The sequence below is a fragment of the Musca domestica genome, unplaced genomic scaffold, assembly GCF_030504385.1.
Source record: "Musca domestica strain aabys unplaced genomic scaffold, Musca_domestica.polishedcontigs.V.1.1 5, whole genome shotgun sequence".
NCBI classification, from domain to species: domain Eukaryota; kingdom Metazoa; phylum Arthropoda; class Insecta; order Diptera; family Muscidae; genus Musca; species Musca domestica.
Window position 1 is genome coordinate 442377 of NW_026712346.1, and position 22872 is coordinate 465248.

Genomic DNA, 22872 nt, shown 5'->3' on the forward strand with positions numbered 1-22872 from the left:
TTAATTATAACATTTGATTTGCATTCAAAAAGTATTGAATTTTCAATCTACCTTGAATATGAAGCGATATATTGCAATTAGTTTCGACCTAATCTTAGGTAAATTTACCCTTATTCTTTTAAATAATTAATTGAAGCCAAAAAGCGGCTTATCACTGTTAATGATAGAATTGAGTTCTAAACTCCAATTAAGGAAGTATGATGTTCAAGTAAAAGCTGCTAACTTTTTTCTTTTAATGGTTAAATTCCATTTATACTTCTATTTATATAGTTTAATAAAAACATTACATTTTCATTGTAAAATTAAATAATTTTATTTTATAAATTACTAAAAATAATTCAGTATATTCAAAGATTAATTAATCTCCCTAACATCTTCAGTGTCATACTCTAAATATAAGCTATTTGAATAGAAACAAATTATATATGTATAAAATTACAATTCAAAAAATAAAACTTAATAAATAAATTTTTAAATTATTATTTTGTAATATTTGATTTAACTGAGAATTTTTAATTAAATTGTAATAAAGTTGTTGACCCCCAAAATATTCAGATCAACCTTGGTCAAATGATTTAATTCTTATTTTACCTAAAATTAAAGGATAATTAATAATTCCATAAGTAGAAATATAAGGTATAAATCATATTGAACCTAAAAAATAAGAAAAATTATAATTTCTTAAAGCCTTATTTATAAAAAATAAAGATACATTAGAAATTAAATAACCTATTAAACCACCAATAATACATACAAATAAAGTCAATAACTTTAAATTTAAAGGTAAAATAATAACTTCCGGAGTAGGAAAAATTCATCAACTTAATATACTTCCTCCTACAATTCTTAAAATTAATAAACCTATTATACTCTTTAATATTACTCAACCTTCATCATTAAGTATATTTAAAGAAGAAAAATTAGAATCTCCAGTTATTGAATAATAAACTAATCGAAAAGAATAACATACTGTTAACCCTGTTGAAAAAAAATATAGAAAAAAAGAAAATAAATTAATATAAGAAAATGATACTATTTCCAAAATTAAATCCTTTGAATAAAATCCTGCTAAAAATGGTATTCCACATAATGCTAAATTTGCAACATTAAAACAAGAAGAAGTTAATGGTATTATTAATCTTAAACTTCCCATTAAACGAATATCTTGATTATTGTTCATATTATGAATAATTGCTCCTGCACATATAAATAATAAAGCCTTAAATAAAGCATGAGTTAATAAATGAAAAAAAGCTAATTTATAATAACCTATAGATAAAATTCTTATTATTAAACCTAATTGACTTAAAGTAGATAAAGCAATAATCTTCTTTAAATCAAATTCATAATTAGCACCTAATCCAGCTATAAATATTGTTAAACCTGATAATAATAATAATAAATTACCCATTCAACTTGTTCTTAATACAATATTAAATCGAATTAATAAATAAACTCCAGCTGTTACTAAAGTTGAAGAATGAACTAAAGCCGATACTGGAGTAGGAGCTGCTATTGCAGCTGGTAATCAAGAAGAAAATGGAATCTGTGCACTTTTTGTTATTGCAGCTAATATTACTAATATACCAACAATTAACATTTCTCTATCAGATTGCATCACATCTAAATAAAAAATATAATTTCAACTACCATAATTTAATATTCAAGCAATTGCTAATAATAAAGCTACATCTACAATTCGATTTGATAAAGCAGTTAACATACCAGCATTATATGACTTAATATTTTGAAAATAAATTACTAAACAATAAGAAACTAACCCTAATCCATCTCAACCTAATAAAATTCTAATTAAATTTGGACTAATAATTAATAATATTATTGAAGTTACAAATATTAATACTAATATAATAAATCGATTAATCTTATAATCTCTTTCTATATATTCCTTTCTATAATAAATAACTAAAGAAGAAATTATTAATACAAAAGACATAAAAATTAATCTTATTCAATCTAATAAAATTGTAAAATCATTTATAATAAAAATTAATCCTATAGTAAATGACAAAAGTCTAAAAAAAATAAACTAATGAATCTAATTGAACAAATTGATAAATATTTCACGATTTAAAAAGATTTTTATCTTATCATTGACACCACAAATCAATATTTTTATTAAACTATTTAAATAATTATAATCATAACATACATATATCCCCCTTTAAAATTAATAAATTTAAAGGAAATCAATGTAAAAATAATAATAAATATTCTCGAATCTTTCCTCCTCTAAAAGAATAAACTCCAGAAAATAACTTTCCATGTTGTCTATAAGCATATAAATATAATGTATAAGCAGCTCTAAAGAAAGACAATAAAGATAACATTAATATTGTTAATCAAGATCAACTAACAATTCTATTAATCAAAGAAATTTCTCCTAATAAATTTAAAGTAGGAGGAGCTGCTATATTAGCAGAACTTAATAAAAATCATCATAAAGCCATTGAAGGTATAAAATTTAATAAACCCTTATTAATTAATAAACTTCGTCTTCCTAATCGTTCATAAGAAATATTTGCTAAACAAAATAATCCAGAAGAACATAATCCATGAGCAATTATTAAAGTATAAGAACCGCATATTCCTATATATGTTATAGTTATTAACCCAGCTAAAACAATTCCTATATGAGCAACTGAAGAATAAGCAATTAAAGCCTTTAAATCAGTTTGACATAAACATGTTAAACTAACTAATACTCCTCCAACTAATCTAATTCTAATTCAAATAAAATTAAATTTAAGCCCTAATAATTGTAAAAAAGGAAATACTCGTAATAAACCATAACCTCCTAACTTTAATATAATTCCAGCTAAAATTATTGAACCAGAAACTGGAGCTTCTACATGAGCCTTTGGTAATCACAAGTGAACTAAAAATATTGGTATTTTTACTAAAAATGCTATAACTAAAGAAAAATATAAAATTTCATAATTAAATATATAATTATTTAATAAATAAAAATTTATAGTATTTGTTACCTTATATAAATAAAAAATACCAATTAATATTGGTAAAGAAACTAACAATGTATAAAATAATAAATATACTCCCGCTTGTAACCGTTCAGGTTGATAACCCCAACCTAAAATTAAAAATAAAGTAGGAATTAAACTACTTTCAAAAAATAAATAAAATATAAATAAACTTATACTTCTAAAAGTTAATACTAATATTAATAACAATAAAATAATATTAAATAAAAATAAATTTACATAATTATTATATTTAAACACTGATTCTCTTGCTATTAACATTAAAGAAACAATTCACAATCTTAATAAAATTAATCCATAAGAAATTATATCTGAACCAAATATATAAGAAATTGATATAAAATAATTTGAATATATATTTATTAAAATAAAAATAAAAGAAATAAAAAATAAAAAACTTTGAACCATTCAATATGAATTTTTAATAAAACATAAAGGAAATAAAAATAAAACTATAAAAATAATTTTTAACATTGTAATACATTAAATCTTTGAAAATAATCATTTCCATGTGTACGAATTATTGAAACTAAAATTGAAAGACCTAAAGCACCTTCACATACTCTAAAAGTTAAAAATATTATTCTAAAAAAATTTTCATAATTATATATATTTAAATATACAAATAATAAAAGAAATAATCTTAAAACAATATATTCTAATCTTAATAATATAGATAATAAATGCTTTCGATTAGAAACAAAAGTAAATACTCCTATAATAAATAAAATTCTAGGTAAACATCAATTTAAAATTATTAACATTAGTTTTAATAGTTTAATAAAAACATTGGTCTTGTAAACCAAAAATAAGAGTTACTCTTTTAAAACTTCAAGAAAAAAGAAATTTCTTTATCATTAATCCCCAAAATTAATATTTTAATTAAACTATTTCTTGATATTATACAATGAATTTTAATAACTCTTCTATTTATTTTTAATTTTATTATTATAAATATTAAACATCCATTAGCTATGGGATTAACCTTACTTATTCAAACTATTTTAGTTTCAATAATTTCAGGATTAATAACTAAAACATTTTGATTTTCTTATATTTTATTTTTAGTATTTTTAGGAGGAATACTAGTTCTATTCATTTATGTAACTTCTTTAGCTTCAAATGAAATATTTACATTTTCTTCAAAAATTTTGATTTCATCAATTTCTATTTTTTTTATTATAATTATTTCATTATATTTTATTGACAAAAGAATTCTATTAAATTATTCTAATATAGAAATTCAATCAATTTCTAATTTAAATTCATATATAATAGAAAATTCTCTTTCTTTAAACAAACTATATAATTATCCAACTAATTTGTTAACAATTTTATTAATAAATTATTTATTAATTACATTAATTGCAGTAGTAAAAATTACTAATTTATTTAAGGGACCTTTACGACCTATATTTAATTAACTAATGAACAAACCTTTACGACTTAAACATCCAATTTTAAATATTGCAAATAATGCATTAGTAGACCTACCTGCTCCAAGTAATATTTCATCATGATGAAATTTCGGATCATTACTAGGTTTATGTTTAATTATTCAAATTTTAACTGGATTATTTCTTGCTATACATTATACAGCAGATATTAATTTAGCATTTAATAGAGTAAATAATATTTGTCGAGACGTTAATTATGGTTGATTATTACGAACTTTACATGCTAATGGTGCATCATTTTTCTTTATTTGCATTTATCTACATGTAGGACGAGGAATATATTATGGATCATATTTATATACACCAACCTGACTAGTAGGAGTAATTATTTTATTTCTAGTTATAGGAACAGCTTTTATAGGATACGTTCTTCCTTGAGGACAAATATCTTTCTGAGGAGCAACAGTTATTACTAATTTATTATCAGCTATTCCTTATTTAGGAATTGACTTAGTACAATGAGTTTGAGGAGGATTTGCTGTAGACAATGCGACTTTAACTCGATTTTTCACTTTCCATTTTATTTTACCTTTTATTGTATTAGCAATAACAATAATCCATTTATTATTTTTACATGAAACCGGTTCAAATAATCCTATTGGATTAAATTCTAATATTGATAAAATTCCTTTCCATCCTTATTTTACTTATAAGGATATCGTTGGATTTATTATTATAACAATAATTTTAATTTTATTAGTATTAATTAATCCATACTTATTAGGAGACCCTGATAATTTTATCCCCGCTAATCCTTTAGTTACACCTGTTCATATTCAACCTGAATGATACTTTTTATTCGCTTATGCTATTCTTCGATCTATTCCAAATAAGTTAGGAGGAGTAATTGCATTAGTTTTATCAATTGCAATTTTAGCAATTTTACCTTTTTATCACTTAAGAAAGTTCCGAGGAATCCAATTTTATCCAATTAATAAAATTATATTCTGAACAATAGTAGTTACAGTTATTTTATTAACATGAATTGGCGCTCGACCAGTTGAAGCTCCTTACGTTTTAGTTGGTCAAATTTTAACAGTAGTTTATTTCTCTTATTTCTTATTTAATCCTTTAGTAACAAAGTGATGAGATAATTTATTAAATTAGTTAATGAGCTTGAAATAAGCATATGTTTTGAAAACATAAGATAGAAATCTAATTTTCTATTAACTTTTACTAAATAAAATTCACTATAATAAATATAATAAAAAAATCTTAAATCCTACAAAAAATAATAAAAAATTTAACGAAAAAGGTAAAAATCTCTTTCAAGCTAAATATATTAATTTATCATAGCGGAATCGAGGTAAAGTTCCACGGACTCAAATAAATATAAAAGAAACAAATGTTAACTTTAAATAAAAAGAAAAAGAAAACACATCACATCCTAAAAATATTACACAAAATAATATTCTTATAAATAAAATACTTGCATATTCAGCCAAAAAAATTAATGCAAATCCTCCTCTTCTATATTCAATATTAAATCCAGAAACTAATTCAGATTCACCTTCAGCAAAATCAAAAGGTGTTCGATTTGTTTCAGCTAATGAAATTCTAAATCAAACTAATGCTATTGGAAACATTAAAAATAAAAATCAAATAAATAATTGATACTTATAAAATATTAATATATTATAACCCCCAATTAAAAAAATAAAACTTAATAATACTAAAGCTAATCTTACTTCATAAGAAATAGTTTGAGCAACAGCTCGTAAACCTCCTAATAAAGCATAATTAGAATTTGAAGATCAACCAGCAATTATTACAGTATATACTCCTAAACTTGTACAACATAAAAAAAATAATAAACCTAAATTAAAAGAAAATAATTTAATAAATAAAGGTATACATATTCATACCAATAAAGATAAAAATAGTGAAAAAATAGGAGAAAAATAATAAGAAATATAATTTGATAATAAAGGATAAGTTTGTTCCTTAGTAAATAATTTAATTGCATCACAAAAAGGTTGAGGAATTCCTATAATTCCTACCTTATTAGGCCCCTTACGAATTTGAATATAACCTAATACCTTTCGTTCTAAAAGTGTCAAAAATGCAACTCTTACTAAAACACAAATTACTAATAATAAACTACCAATAATAAATAATAAATTTTCTAAATAAAACATGTACTATTTGTAATATAAATTACATATATAAATTCTAAATTTATTGCACTAATCTGCCAAAATAGTAAATTAATTATATTCAATTATAAAAATAATAATTTATCAAATATTAGGTCCTTTCGTACTGAAATATTTTAATTTTTTAAAGATAGAAACCAACCTGGCTTACACCGGTTTGAACTCAGATCATGTAAGAATTTAAAAGTCGAACAGACTTAACATTTTAGCGACTGCACCAAAATATATCTCTTAATCCAACATCGAGGTCGCAATCTTTTTTATCAATATGAACTCTCCAAAAAAATTACGCTGTTATCCCTAAAGTAACTTAAATTTTTAATCGTTAATAACGGATCAATTATTCATAAATTAATGATTTAATTAATTAAAAGTTTTTTAAATTTTAATATCACCCCAATAAAATATTATCAACAATCACAACAAAAAAAATCCACAAAATTGTAATTATCTAAATATAAAGATTTATAGGGTCTTCTCGTCTTTTAAATTTATTTTAGCTTTTTGACTAAAAAATAAAATTCTATTATAAATTTTTATGAAACAGTTAATATCTCGTCCAACCATTCATACCAGCCTTCAATTAAAAGACTAATGATTATGCTACCTTTGCACAGTTAGGATACTGCGGCCATTTAAAATAATTCAGTGGGCAGGTTAGACTTTTTAAATAATTCAAAAAGACATGTTTTTGTTAAACAGGCGAACATTAATTTTGCCGAGTTCTTTATAAAAACTTTTCATATAAACTTATTTATACATAAATATATACTAATTTTATCATTATTACTTCATTTTTAAAATTAAAATGAATACTTTAATAAAAAATTAAAATTTAAATAAATAATTAACATTTATAAAATAAATTATAACACTTTTACTAATAATAACTATTTCTAAATCTATATTTATTATATTATTTAAATATTTTTAATAATTTATTTTACAGCTTATCCCATAAAATATTAAAATTAAATAATTATTTAATTAATTTAACTAACTAAATAATATAAAATTTCTAAATTAAATTTATTTCTTAAAGAACTAGATACCTTTAAAAACGAATAACATTTCATTTCTAATATATTATTAAAAATAATTTTGCCACATTAACTTTCATAATATATTAACTCTTTTAAAATCGAGAAAATTAAATATTTAATTTTTATTTGATAAACCCTGATACACAAGGTACAATAAATTAAATTTTCTTTTAAAATAATAATTTTTCAAATTATTTCAATTTTCTTTCACAATACTAATTCACTATAATTAAATTTATTTTTTCTTTATAAAATACTAAAACATAATCACTTTATAATTATTTTTAATAAAATAGATAAAAAACAATAAAAATTAATAAATAAAATCTAATCAATTTATATTGATTTGCACAAAAATCTTTTCAATGTAAATGAAATGCTTTACTGAATAAGCTTTAAATTGCATTCTAGATACACTTTCCAGTACATCTACTATGTTACGACTTATCTTATCTTAGTAATAAGAGTGACGGGCGATGTGTACATATTTTAGAGCTAAAATCAAATTATTAATCTTTATAATTTTACTATCAAATCCACCTTCAATAAACATTTCAAATTTATATTCGTTTAAATAAATTTATTGTAACCCATTTCTACTTAAATATAAGCTACACCTTGATCTGATATATTTTCTTTTATAAAATTTTGAAAATTAACATTCTTATAAAATATTCTAATAACGACGGTATATAAACTAAACAAATTTAAGTAAGGTCCATCGTGGATTATCGATTACAGAACAGGTTCCTCTGAATAGACTAAAATACCGCCAAATTTTTTAAGTTTCAAGAACATAACTACTACTACCTAAGTAATTCCTTTTACATTTTAAATAATAGGGTATCTAATCCTAGTTTATTATTAAAATTTTTAAGCTTCAATTAATTATTTAAAAAACAATTTATAATTTAAAAATTTCACCTAATAAATTATATTTTATTTTAAATTAAACAATTTAACTTTTACTGAAAAAATTTATTTGCATTATTCGTATAACCGCGGCTGCTGGCACAAATTTAGCCAATACTCTTTAATATTACTATTTCTAGATTTCTCTAATTAATAATACTAATTACTGCGAATATAAATTATTTTATTTATTATCAAAATAAATAAAAATTCATACAAAAATTTACATATAAATTAAACTAATAATAAATTTTTAAGCTAAAATAAAACTTTAAACTTAATTTATAAAAATTTTAAAAATTATTTAAAATTTAAAAATTTAAATTAAAACATAAAAATTAGAATTATTAATAACGAATATTATTAAATAATATAAAATTGGTAATTACTCACGCAAATTTTGAATCAATTAATTTATCATATTTATAATTTTTTTAATTAAAAAAACATAAATAATTTATTTATAATTAATATTTATAAAACATACCCCTATATAATTTTATAAAATATTAATAATACAAAATAAATGTTATTTTTAACATAAAAAAAAACCAATTATATCCCCTAATATAATTATATTTTAATAGATTTTTTTTAAAAAAAAATAAAAAATTTTTTAAATATAATAATTTAATAAATAATTAAATATAGTAAACAAATAATTTATAAATAAAAATTTAATTATATTTTATGAAATAAATCAAAATTAAATTTTTAGATTTTTAAAAAATTTTTTAAAATAAATCAAAATTTAAATTTTTAGATTTTTAAAAAATTTTTTTTTTAAAAAAAATCTCGAAATTTTTTTTTTTTTTTTTTTTTTAAAAAAAAATTTTTTAAAAATTATAAATATTTTTTAATGTTATTATTTTTTTCTAATTGATTTCTTATATTTTAATAATATATAATTTATACAATAATAGGTCTCTATTTTTATATTGAGCGTTACAAAATCTGAAATTTAGTCTATATACTATATTCGTTATACATCTATATATATAAATATTTAATTGATTAATAGATAGATATTAATCTAGGTATTCATATATATATTAATAAATATTTAATTAATTAATAGATGAATATTAATCCAAATCAAAAAAAAATTTCACAACCATCCAATTAAGCATAATAGTACGATTAATCTTGATTATTCAGGTATTTATCTATTAATAGTCATCTAATGTCTAATATATAGTATACATTATATAAATAATTTATATATTAATAAGTAATTACATAAATAAAATATATATTATAATATAATTTATATAATTATATTTCCCTATTATTATAATATAAGATTTGTATTAATATGTAATTTTATATAGAGAAATATATATATATATATATATGCATAAATTAATTATCTAAATTAATTTTTTGCTTATTTTTTTAAAAAAAATAAAAAATTATCTTTATAGATTAGTGCTTTAAATTTTAAAATTACTATTTTTAATTCTATAAATTAATTAATTAATAAAAAAAAATTATAAATTTTTCTCAAAAATTATGTATAAATATATAAAAAAAAAAAAAAAAAAAAAGAGCCTCATTGCATTGAATGAATTGCCTGATAAAAGGGTTACCTTGATAGGGTAAATTATGTAATTAATATTACATTCATTATATTTAATAGAATTAAACTATTTCTAAAAGTATCAAAAACTTTTGTGCATCGTACACCAAAATATATTTATTATAAAAAGATAAGCTAATTAAGCTACTGGGCTCATACCCCATTTATAAAGGTTCTAATCCTTTTCTTTTTAATTTTTAATAATTCATCAAAAATTATATTTTTAACTATTTTAATAATAGGATCTTTAATTGCAATTTCAGCAAACTCTTGAATAGGAGCCTGAATAGGTTTAGAAATTAATTTGTTAGCTTTTATCCCCCTAATAAGAGATAATAAATTAATATCTACAGAAGCATCTTTAAAGTACTTTTTAACTCAAGCACTAGCTTCTTCTGTATTTTTATTTGCAGTAATTTTATTTTTACTTAATACTGGTAAAAATAATGCAAATTTAATAGAAATAATTATTCTTTCTTCTTTATTATTAAAGAGAGGTTCTGCTCCTTTCCATTTTTGATTCCCTAATGTAATAGAAGGATTATCATGAATTAATGCATTAATTTTAATAACTTGACAAAAAATTGCTCCGTTAATATTAATTTCTTATGTAATTTTTAAGCCATTAATTATTATCAGAATTATTTTATCAAGTTTAATTGGTGCATTAGGAGGTTTAAATCAAACTTCTTTACGTAAATTAATAGCTTATTCTTCAATTAACCATTTAGGATGAATGTTAGCTGCAATATATAATAGAAATATTTGACTAGTATATTTTTTATTTTATACATTTTTAACATTTTCAATAGTGTTAATATTTAATATGTTTAAAATTTCTTATATTAATCAATTATTTTCTTTATTTTTCCATGAAAAAAGAATTAAATTTTTCTTATTTTTTAATCTTCTTTCATTAGGAGGATTACCCCCATTTTTAGGGTTCTTACCAAAAATATTTGTAATTCAATCTTTAACTATAAATAATCAATTATTTTTATTAACTTTTATAGTAATAATAACATTAATTACTTTATATTTTTATATTCGATTATGTTATAGTGCTTTTATACTAAACTATTATGAAAATAGTTGAATAACATTTTCATATTATAAGTCTTCAAATATAAAGCTTTTATTAACTTTTTCTTATATTTCAACTTTTGGGTTATTTTTAACTTCTTCCTTATATTTCTTTTTTTAAGGCTTTAAGTTAAATAAACTAATAGCCTTCAAAGCTATCAATATAAGAATAATCTTTTAAGCCTTAGTAAATTTATTACTCCTTTAGAATTGCAGTCTAATGTCATTATTGACTATAAAGCTAATTGATTAAAGAGAAAAATTCTCATAAATAAATTTACAATCTATTGCCTAAACTTCAGCCATTTAATCGCAACAATGGTTATTTTCTACTAATCATAAAGATATTGGTACTTTATATTTTATCTTCGGAGCATGATCTGGTATAGTAGGAACATCATTAAGAATTTTAATTCGAGCTGAATTAGGACACCCTGGTGCTCTAATTGGAGACGATCAAATTTATAATGTTATTGTAACAGCTCATGCTTTTATTATAATTTTCTTTATAGTAATACCTATTATAATTGGAGGGTTTGGAAATTGATTAGTTCCTTTAATATTAGGAGCTCCAGATATAGCATTCCCTCGAATGAATAATATAAGTTTTTGATTATTACCTCCTGCATTAACTCTATTATTAGTAAGAAGTATAGTAGAAAAGGGAGCTGGAACAGGTTGAACTGTTTATCCACCTTTATCATCAATTATTGCTCATGGTGGAGCTTCAGTTGATTTAGCTATTTTCTCTCTTCACTTAGCAGGAATTTCTTCAATTTTAGGAGCAGTAAATTTTATTACAACTGTTATTAACATACGATCAACAGGAATTACATTCGATCGAATGCCTTTATTTGTTTGATCAGTTGTAATTACTGCATTATTATTATTATTATCTCTTCCTGTTCTTGCTGGAGCTATTACTATACTATTAACTGATCGAAATTTAAATACTTCATTCTTTGACCCAGCTGGAGGAGGTGATCCAATTCTTTACCAACACTTATTCTGATTCTTTGGACATCCAGAAGTTTATATTTTAATTTTACCTGGATTTGGAATAATTTCTCATATTATTAGTCAAGAATCAGGAAAGAAGGAAACATTCGGTTCTTTAGGAATAATTTATGCTATGTTAGCAATTGGACTTTTAGGATTTATTGTATGAGCTCATCACATATTTACTGTTGGAATAGACGTTGATACTCGAGCTTACTTCACTTCAGCTACAATAATTATTGCTGTACCTACTGGAATTAAGATTTTTAGTTGATTAGCTACATTATACGGAACTCAACTAACTTATTCTCCAGCTATTTTATGAGCTTTAGGATTCGTATTCTTATTTACTGTAGGAGGTTTAACAGGAGTAGTACTAGCTAACTCATCTGTTGATATTATTTTACATGATACATATTATGTAGTTGCTCATTTCCACTATGTACTTTCTATAGGAGCTGTATTTGCTATTATAGCAGGATTTGTACATTGATACCCTCTATTTACTGGATTAACTCTAAATAATAAACTTTTAAAAAGTCAATTTGTTATTATATTTATTGGAGTAAATTTAACATTCTTTCCTCAACATTTCTTAGGATTAGCCGGAATACCTCGACGATATTCTGATTATCCTGATGCTTATACAGCATGAAATGTAATTTCAACAATCGGTTCAACAATTTCATTATTAGGAATTTTATATTTATTCTATATTATCTGAGAAAGTTTAGTATCTCAACGACAAGTAATTTTCCCAATTCAATTAAATTCATCAATTGAATGATTACAAAATACTCCACCTGCTGAACACAGATATAATGAATTGCCTTTACTAACTAATTTCTAATATGGCAGATTAGTGCAATGGATTTAAGCTCCATATATAAAGTATTTTACTTTTATTAGAAACTAATGTCAACATGAGCAAATTTAGGTTTACAAGATAGTTCTTCTCCATTAATAGAACAATTAATTTTTTTTCATGATCATGCATTAATAATTTTAGTAATAATTACAGTATTAGTCGGATATTTAATGTTTACATTATTTTTTAATAAATATGTTAATCGTTATTTATTACATGGACAAACAATTGAAATTATTTGAACTATTTTACCTGCAATTATTTTATTATTCATTGCTTTCCCTTCTTTACGATTATTATACTTATTAGATGAAATTAATGAACCATCAGTAACTTTAAAGGCTATTGGTCATCAATGATATTGAAGTTATGAATATTCAGATTTTAATAATGTTGAATTTGATTCTTATATAATTCCTACAAATGAATTACCAGTAGACGGATTTCGTTTATTAGATGTAGATAATCGAGTAGTTTTACCAATAAATTCTCAAATTCGAATTTTAGTAACTGCTGCTGATGTAATTCATTCATGAACTGTTCCTGCTTTAGGTGTAAAGGTTGATGGTACTCCTGGTCGTCTAAATCAAACTAATTTCTTAATTAATCGACCAGGTTTATTCTATGGACAATGTTCAGAAATTTGTGGAGCTAATCATAGTTTTATACCAATTGTAATTGAAAGTATTCCTGTAAATTATTTTATTAAGTGAATTTCTAAAAATAATTCTTCATTAGATGACTGAAAGCAAGTACTGGTCTCTTAAACCATTTTATAGTAAATTAGCACTTACTTCTAATGAAAAAATTAGTTAAAAATATAACATTAGTTTGTCAAACTAAAATTATTAATTTATTAATATTTTTTAATCCCTCAAATAGCACCAATTGGTTGATTAAGCTTATTTATTATTTTTTCAATTACATTTGTAATTTTTAATGTAATAAATTACTATTCATATATTCCTTCAATACCTAAATCAAATTTAAGTAATAAAACTCATTCAACAAAGTCATTAAATTGAAAATGATAACAAATTTATTCTCTGTTTTTGACCCTTCATCAAGTATTTTTAATCTTTCATTAAATTGATTAAGAACTTTTTTAGGAATTTTAATGATTCCATCAATATACTGACTTATACCATCTCGATACCACATTTTTTGAAATAATATTTTATTAACACTTCATAAGGAATTTAAAACTTTACTTGGTCCTATAGGAGCAAACGGTTCTACATTTATTTTCGTTTCATTATTTTCTATAATTTTATTTAATAATTTTATAGGATTATTTCCATATATTTTTACAAGAACAAGTCATTTAACTTTAACTCTAACTTTAGCTCTTCCTTTATGATTATGTTTTATATTATATGGATGAATTAATAATACTCAACATATATTTGCTCATTTAGTTCCTCAAGGAACTCCAGCTATTTTAATACCATTTATAGTATGCATTGAAACTATTAGTAATGTAATTCGACCAGGAACTTTAGCTGTTCGATTAACAGCTAATATAATTGCTGGACATCTACTTCTTACTCTTTTAGGAAATACAGGACCTTCTTTATCTATAGTATTAATTAGTTTTTTAATTATTACACAAATTGCACTATTAGTTTTAGAATCAGCAGTTGCAATAATTCAATCATACGTATTTGCTGTTCTAAGAACATTATATTCTAGAGAAGTTAATTAATGTCAACACATTCAAATCACCCATTTCATTTAGTAGACTATAGTCCATGACCATTAACAGCATCAATTGGAGCTATAACAACAGTTGCAGGAATAGTAAAATGATTTCATCAATATGATAATTCATTATTCTTATTAGGAAATGTTATTACAATTTTAACTGTGTACCAATGATGACGAGATGTTTCTCGAGAAGGAACATATCAAGGTCTTCATACACTTTCTGTTACTACAGGTTTACGATGAGGAATAATTTTATTTATTCTTTCAGAAGTTTTATTTTTCGTTTCATTTTTTTGAGCATTTTTCCATAGTAGCTTATCTCCTTCAATTGAATTAGGAGCAATATGACCACCTTTAGGAATTACTCCTTTCAATCCATTCCAAATTCCTTTATTAAATACTGTAATTTTACTAACTTCTGGAATTACTGTAACTTGAACTCATCATAGTTTAATGGAAGGCAATCATTCACAAACTACACAAGGATTATTTTTTACAGTATTATTAGGAATTTACTTTACAATTCTTCAAGCTTATGAATATATTGAAGCTCCATTCACAATTGCAGATTCAGTTTACGGTTCTACTTTCTTTATAGCAACAGGATTTCATGGTCTTCATGTATTAATTGGAACAACTTTTTTAATTGTTTGTTTAGGTCGACATTTAAATAACCACTTTTCAAAAAATCACCACTTTGGATTTGAAGCTGCTGCTTGATATTGACATTTTGTTGATATTGTTTGATTATTCCTTTATGTATCTATTTACTGATGAGGAGGATAATTTATTATCTATATAGTATAAAAAGTATATTTGACTTCCAATCATATGGTCTATTATTAATAGTATAGATAATTTTTTCAATTTTAACAATTAGTTCAATCCTTCTATTAATTTCTATAGTAGTTATACTTTTAGCTTCAATTTTATCTAAAAAAACAATTGTAGATCGTGAAAAAGCTTCACCATTCGAATGTGGATTTGACCCAAAATCATCATCTCGTTTACCTTTTTCACTTCGATTTTTTTTAATTACTATTATTTTTTTAATTTTTGACGTAGAAATTGCATTAATTTTACCAATTATTTTAATTATTAAATTTTCAAATATTATATGCTGAACAATTACGTCTATTATTTTTATTTTAATTCTATTATTAGGACTTTATCATGAATGAAATCAAGGAATATTAAATTGATCAAACTAAACAGGGTTGTAGTTAATTATAACATTTGATTTGCATTCAAAAAGTATTGAATTTTCAATCTACCTTGAATATGAAGCGATATATTGCAATTAGTTTCGACCTAATCTTAGGTAAATTTACCCTTATTCTTAAATAATTAATTGAAGCCAAAAAGCGGCTTATCACTGTTAATGATAGAATTGAGTTCTAAACTCCAATTAAGGAAGTATGATGTTCAAGTAAAAGCTGCTAACTTTTTTCTTTTAATGGTTAAATTCCATTTATACTTCTATTTATATAGTTTAATAAAAACATTACATTTTCATTGTAAAATTAAATAATTTTATTTTATAAATTACTAAAAATAATTCAGTATATTCAAAGATTAATTAATCTCCCTAACATCTTCAGTGTTATACTCTAAATATAAGCTATTTGAATAGAAACAAATTATATATATGTATAAAATTACAATTCAAAAAATAAAACTTAATAAATAAATTTTTAAATTATTATTTTGTAATATTTGATTTAACTGAGAATTTTTAACTAAATTATAATAAAGTTGTTGACCCCCAAAATATTCAGATCAACCTTGGTCAAATGATTTAATTCTTATTTTACCTAAAATTAAAGGATAATTAATAATTCCATAAGTAGAAATATAAGGTATAAATCATATTGAGCCTAAAAAATAAGAAAAATTATAATTTCTTAAAGCCTTATTTATAAAAAATAAAGATACATTAGAAATTAAATAACCTATTAAACCACCAATAATACATACAAATAAAGTCAATAACTTTAAATTTAAAGGTAAAATAATAACTTCCGGAGTAGGAAAAATTAATCAACTTAATATACTTCCTCCTACAATTCTTAAAATTAATAAACCTATTATACTCTTTAATATTACTCAACCTTCATCATTAAGTATATTTAAAGAAGAAAAATTAGAATCTCCAGTTATTGAATAATAAACTAATCGAAAAGAATAACATACTGTTAACCCTGTTGAAAAAAAATATAGAAAGAAAGAAAATAAATTAATATAAGAAAATGATACTATTTCCAAAATTAAATCCTTTGAATAAAATCCTGCTAAAAATGGTATTCCACATAATGCTAAATTTGCAACATTAAAACAAGAAGAAGTTAATGGTATTATTAATCTTAAACTTCCCATTAAACGAATATCTTGATTATTGTTCATATTATGAATAATTGCTCCTGCACATATAAATAATAAAGCCTTAAATAATGCATGAGTTAATAAATGAAAAAAAGCTAATTTATAATAACCTATAGATAAAATTCTTATTATTAAACCTAATTGTCTTAAAGTAGATAAAGCAATAATCTTCTTTAAATCAAATTCATAATTAGCACCTAATCCAGCTATAAATATTGTTAAACCTGATAATAATAGTAATAAATTACCCATTCAACTTGTTCTTAATACAATATTAAATCGAATTAATAAATAAACTCCAGCTGTTACTAAAGTTGAAGAATGAACTAAAGCCGATACTGGAGTAGGAGCTGCTATTGCAGCTGGTAATCAAGAAGAAAATGGAATCTGTGCACTTTTTGTTATTGCAGCTAATATTACTAATATACCAACAATTAACATTTCTCTATCAGATTGCATTACATCTAAATAAAAAATATAATTTCAACTACCATAATTTAATATTCAAGCAATTGCTAATAATAAAGCTACATCTCCAATTCGATTTGATAAAGCAGTTAATATACCAGCATTATATGACTTAATATTTTGAAAATAAATTACTAAACAATAAGAAACTAACCCTAATCCATCTCAACCTAATAAAATTCTAATTAAATTTGGACTAATAATTAATAATATTATTGAAGTTACAAATATTAATACTAATATAATAAATCGATTAATCTTATAATCTCTTTCTATATATTCCTTTCTATAATAAATAACTAAAGAAGAAATTATTAATACAAAAGATATAAAAATTAATCTTATTCAATCTAATAAAATTGTTATTACAATTATTAAAGAATTTATAGAAACAACTTCTCATTCAATAAAAATTGTAAAATCATTTATAATAAAAATTAATCCTATAGTAAATGACAAAAGTCTAAAAAAAATAAACTAATGAATCTAATTGAACAAATTGATAAATATTTCACGATTTAAAAAGATTTTTATCTTATCATTGACACCACAAATCAATATTTTTATTAAACTATTTAAATAATTATAATCATAACATACATATATCCCCCTTTAAAATTAATAAATTTAAAGGAAATCAATGTAAAAATAATAATAAATATTCTCGAATCTTTCCTCCTCTAAAAGAATAAACTCCAGAAAATAACTTTCCATGTTGTCTATAAGCATATAAATATAATGTATAAGCAGCTCTAAAGAAAGACAATAAAGATAACATTAATATTGTTAATCAAGATCAACTAACAATTCTATTAATCAAAGAAATTTCTCCTAATAAATTTAAAGTAGGAGGAGCTGCTATATTAGCAGAACTTAATAAAAATCATCATAAAGCCATTGAAGGTATAAAATTTAATAAACCCTTATTAATTAATAAACTTCGTCTTCCTAATCGTTCATAAGAAATATTTGCTAAACAAAATAATCCAGAAGAACATAATCCATGAGCAATTATTAAAGTATAAGAACCACATATTCCTATATATGTTATAGTTATTAACCCAGCTAAAACAATTCCTATATGAGCAACTGAAGAATAAGCGATTAAAGCCTTTAAATCAGTTTGACATAAACATGTCAAACTAACTAATACTCCTCCAACTAATCTAATTCTAATTCAAATAAAATTAAATTTTAGACCTAATAATTGTAAAAAAGGAAATACTCGTAATAAACCATAACCTCCTAACTTTAATATAATTCCAGCTAAAATTATTGACCCAGAAACTGGAGCTTCTACATGAGCCTTTGGTAATCACAAATGAACTAAAAATATTGGTATTTTTACTAAAAATGCTATAATTAAAGAAAAATATAAAATTTCATAATTAAATATATAATTATTTAATAAATAAAAATTTATAGTATTTGTTACCTTATATAAATAAAAAATACCAATTAATATTGGTAAAGAAACTAACAATGTATAAAATAATAAATATACTCCCGCTTGTAACCGTTCAGGTTGATAACCCCAACCTAAAATTAAAAATAAAGTAGGAATTAAACTTCTTTCAAAAAATAAATAAAATATAAATAAACTTATACTTCTAAAAGTTAATACTAATATTAATAACAATAAAATAATATTAAATAAAAATAAATTAACATAATTATTATATTTAAACACTGATTCTCTTGCTATTAACATTAAAGAAACAATTCACAATCTTAATAAAATTAATCCATAAGAAATTATATCTGAACCAAATATATAAGAAATTGATATAAAATAATTTGAATATATATTTATTAAAATAAAAATAAAAGAAATAAAAAATAAAAAACTTTGAACCATTCAATATGAATTTTTAATAAAACATAAAGGAAATAAAAATAAAACTATAAAAATAATTTTTAACATTGTAATACATTAAATCTTTGAAAATAATCATTTCCATGTGTACGAATTATTGAAACTAAAATTGAAAGACCTAAAGCACCTTCACATACTCTAAAAGTTAAAAATATTATTCTAAAAAAATTTTCATAATTATATATATTTAAATATACAAATAATAAAAGAAATAATCTTAAAACAATATATTCTAATCTTAATAATATAGATAATAAATGCTTTCGATTAGAAACAAAAGTAAATACTCCTATAATAAATAAAATTCTAGGTAAACATCAATTTAAAATTATTAACATTAGTTTTAATAGTTTAATAAAAACATTGGTCTTGTAAACCAAAAATAAGAGTTACTCTTTTAAAACTTCAAGAAAAAAGAAATTTCTTTATCATTAATCCCCAAAATTAATATTTTAATTAAACTATTTCTTGATATTATACAATGAATTTTAATAACTCTTCTATTTATTTTTAATTTTATTATTATAAATATTAAACATCCATTAGCTATGGGATTAACCTTACTTATTCAAACTATTTTAGTTTCAATAATTTCAGGATTAATAACTAAAACATTTTGATTTTCTTATATTTTATTTTTAGTATTTTTAGGAGGAATACTAGTTCTATTCATTTATGTAACTTCTTTAGCTTCAAATGAAATATTTACATTTTCTTCAAAAATTTTGATTTCATCAATTTCTATTTTTTTTATTATAATTATTTCATTATATTTTATTGACAAAAGAATTCTATTAAATTATTCTAATATAGAAATTCAATCAATTTCTAATTTAAATTCATATATAATAGAAAATTCTCTTTCTTTAAACAAACTATATAATTATCCAACTAATTTGTTAACAATTTTATTAATAAATTATTTATTAATTACATTAATTGCAGTAGTAAAAATTACTAATTTATTTAAGGGACCTTTACGACCTATATTTAATTAACTAATGAACAAACCTTTACGACTTAAACATCCAATTTTAAATATTGCAAATAATGCATTAGTAGACCTACCTGCTCCAAGTAATATTTCATCATGATGAAATTTCGGATCATTACTAGGTTTATGTTTAATTATTCAAATTTTAACTGGATTATTTCTTGCTATACATTATACAGCAGATATTAATTTAGCATTTAATAGAGTAAATAATATTTGTCGAGACGTTAATTATGGTTGATTATTACGAACTTTACATGCTAATGGTGCATCATTTTTCTTTATTTGCATTTATCTACATGTAGGACGAGGAATATATTATGGATCATATTTATATACACCAACCTGACTAGTAGGAGTAATTATTTTATTTCTAGTTATAGGAACAGCTTTTATAGGATACGTTCTTCCTTGAGGACAAATATCTTTCTGAGGAGCAACAGTTATTACTAATTTATTATCAGCTATTCCTTATTTAGGAATTGACTTAGTACAATGAGTTTGAGGAGGATTTGCTGTAGACAATGCGACTTTAACTCGATTTTTCACTTTCCATTTTATTTTACCTTTTATTGTATTAGCAATAACAATAATCCATTTATTATTTTTACATGAAACCGGTTCAAATAATCCTATTGGATTAAATTCTAATATTGATAAAATTCCTTTCCATCCTTATTTTACTTATAAGGATATCGTTGGATTTATTATTATAACAATAATTTTAATTTTATTAGTATTAATTAATCCATACTTATTAGGAGACCCTGATAATTTTATCCCCGCTAATCCTTTAGTTACACCTGTTCATATTCAACCTGAATGATACTTTTTATTCGCTTATGCTATTCTTCGATCTATTCCAAATAAGTTAGGAGGAGTAATTGCATTAGTTTTATCAATTGCAATTTTAGCAATTTTACCTTTTTATCACTTAAGAAAGTTCCGAGGAATCCAATTTTATCCAATTAATAAAATTATATTCTGAACAATAGTAGTTACAGTTATTTTATTAACATGAATTGGCGCTCGACCAGTTGAAGCTCCTTACGTTTTAGTTGGTCAAATTTTAACAGTAGTTTATTTCTCTTATTTCTTATTTAATCCTTTAGTAACAAAGTGATGAGATAATTTATTAAATTAGTTAATGAGCTTGAAATAAGCATATGTTTTGAAAACATAAGATAGAAATCTAATTTTCTATTAACTTTTACTAAATAAAATTCACTATAATAAATATAATAAAAAAATCTTAAATCCTACAAAAAATAATAAAAAATTTAACGAAAAAGGTAAAAATCTCTTTCAAGCTAAATATATTAATTTATCATAGCGGAATCGAGGTAAAGTTCCACGGACTCAAATAAATATAAAAGAAACAAATGTTAACTTTAAATAAAAAGAAAAAGAAAACACATCACATCCTAAAAATATTACACAAAATAATATTCTTATAAATAAAATACTTGCATATTCAGCCAAAAAAATTAATGCAAATCCTCCTCTTCTATATTCAATATTAAATCCAGAAACTAATTCAGATTCACCTTCAGCAAAATCAAAAGGTGTTCGATTTGTTTCAGCTAATGAAATTCTAAATCAAACTAATGCTATTGGAAACATTAAAAATAAAAATCAAATAAATAATTGATACTTATAAAATATTAATATATTATAACCCCCAATTAAAAAAATAAAACTTAATAATACTAAAGCTAATCTTACTTCATAAGAAATAGTTTGAGCAACAGCTCGTAAACCTCCTAATAAAGCATAATTAGAATTTGAAGATCAACCAGCAATTATTACAGTATATACTCCTAAACTTGTACAACATAAAAAAATAATAAACCTAAATTAAAAGAAAATAATTTAATAAATAAAGGTATACATATTCATACCAATAAAGATAAAAATAGTGAAAAAATAGGAGAAAAATAATAAGAAATATAATTTGATAATAAAGGATAAGTTTGTTCCTTAGTAAATAATTTAATTGCATCACAAAAAGGTTGAGGAATTCCTATAATTCCTACCTTATTAGGCCCCTTACGAATTTGAATATAACCTAATACCTTTCGTTCTAAAAGTGTCAAAAATGCAACTCTTACTAAAACACAAATTACTAATAATAAACTACCAATAATAAATAATAAATTTTCTAAATAAAACATGTACTATTTGTAATATAAATTACATATATAAATTCTAAATTTATTGCACTAATCTGCCAAAATAGTAAATTAATTATATTCAATTATAAAAATAATAATTTATCAAATATTAGGTCCTTTCGTACTGAAATATTTTAATTTTTTAAAGATA

General features: G+C 22.0%; 8 pseudogenes across 7 annotated transcripts; 6 read left to right on the forward strand and 2 right to left on the reverse strand.

Moving 5' to 3' along the window:
* Positions 1–409: 409 nt before the first annotated feature.
* On the reverse strand, positions 410–1986 carry LOC131804832 (NADH-ubiquinone oxidoreductase chain 5-like; annotated as a pseudogene).
* A 1069-nt stretch (positions 1987–3055) lies between these two features.
* Positions 3056–5586, forward strand: LOC131804882 (NADH-ubiquinone oxidoreductase chain 6-like; annotated as a pseudogene). Its single transcript, XR_009343380.1, has 2 exons — positions 3056–3097; positions 3860–5586. The product of XR_009343380.1 is annotated as an NADH-ubiquinone oxidoreductase chain 6-like (transcript).
* On the forward strand, positions 3964–5370 carry LOC131804834 (cytochrome b-like; annotated as a pseudogene). The gene has a single exon (XR_009343325.1). The product of XR_009343325.1 is annotated as a cytochrome b-like (transcript).
* Positions 5587–10309: 4723 nt separating the features above from the next.
* Positions 10310–15620, forward strand: LOC131804836 (NADH-ubiquinone oxidoreductase chain 2-like; annotated as a pseudogene). The gene has a single exon (XR_009343327.1). The product of XR_009343327.1 is annotated as an NADH-ubiquinone oxidoreductase chain 2-like (transcript).
* On the forward strand, positions 11552–15620 carry LOC131804829 (cytochrome c oxidase subunit 1-like; annotated as a pseudogene). The gene has a single exon (XR_009343321.1). The product of XR_009343321.1 is annotated as a cytochrome c oxidase subunit 1-like (transcript).
* Positions 15621–16457: 837 nt separating this feature from the next.
* Positions 16458–18140, reverse strand: LOC131804835 (NADH-ubiquinone oxidoreductase chain 5-like; annotated as a pseudogene). The gene has a single exon (XR_009343326.1). The product of XR_009343326.1 is annotated as an NADH-ubiquinone oxidoreductase chain 5-like (transcript).
* Positions 18141–19159: 1019 nt separating this feature from the next.
* LOC131804883 (NADH-ubiquinone oxidoreductase chain 6-like) lies at positions 19160–21690 on the forward strand (annotated as a pseudogene). The gene is made up of 2 exons (XR_009343381.1): positions 19160–19201; positions 19964–21690. The product of XR_009343381.1 is annotated as an NADH-ubiquinone oxidoreductase chain 6-like (transcript).
* Positions 20068–21474, forward strand: LOC131804833 (cytochrome b-like; annotated as a pseudogene). The gene has a single exon (XR_009343324.1). The product of XR_009343324.1 is annotated as a cytochrome b-like (transcript).
* Positions 21691–22872: the final 1182 nt, after the last annotated feature.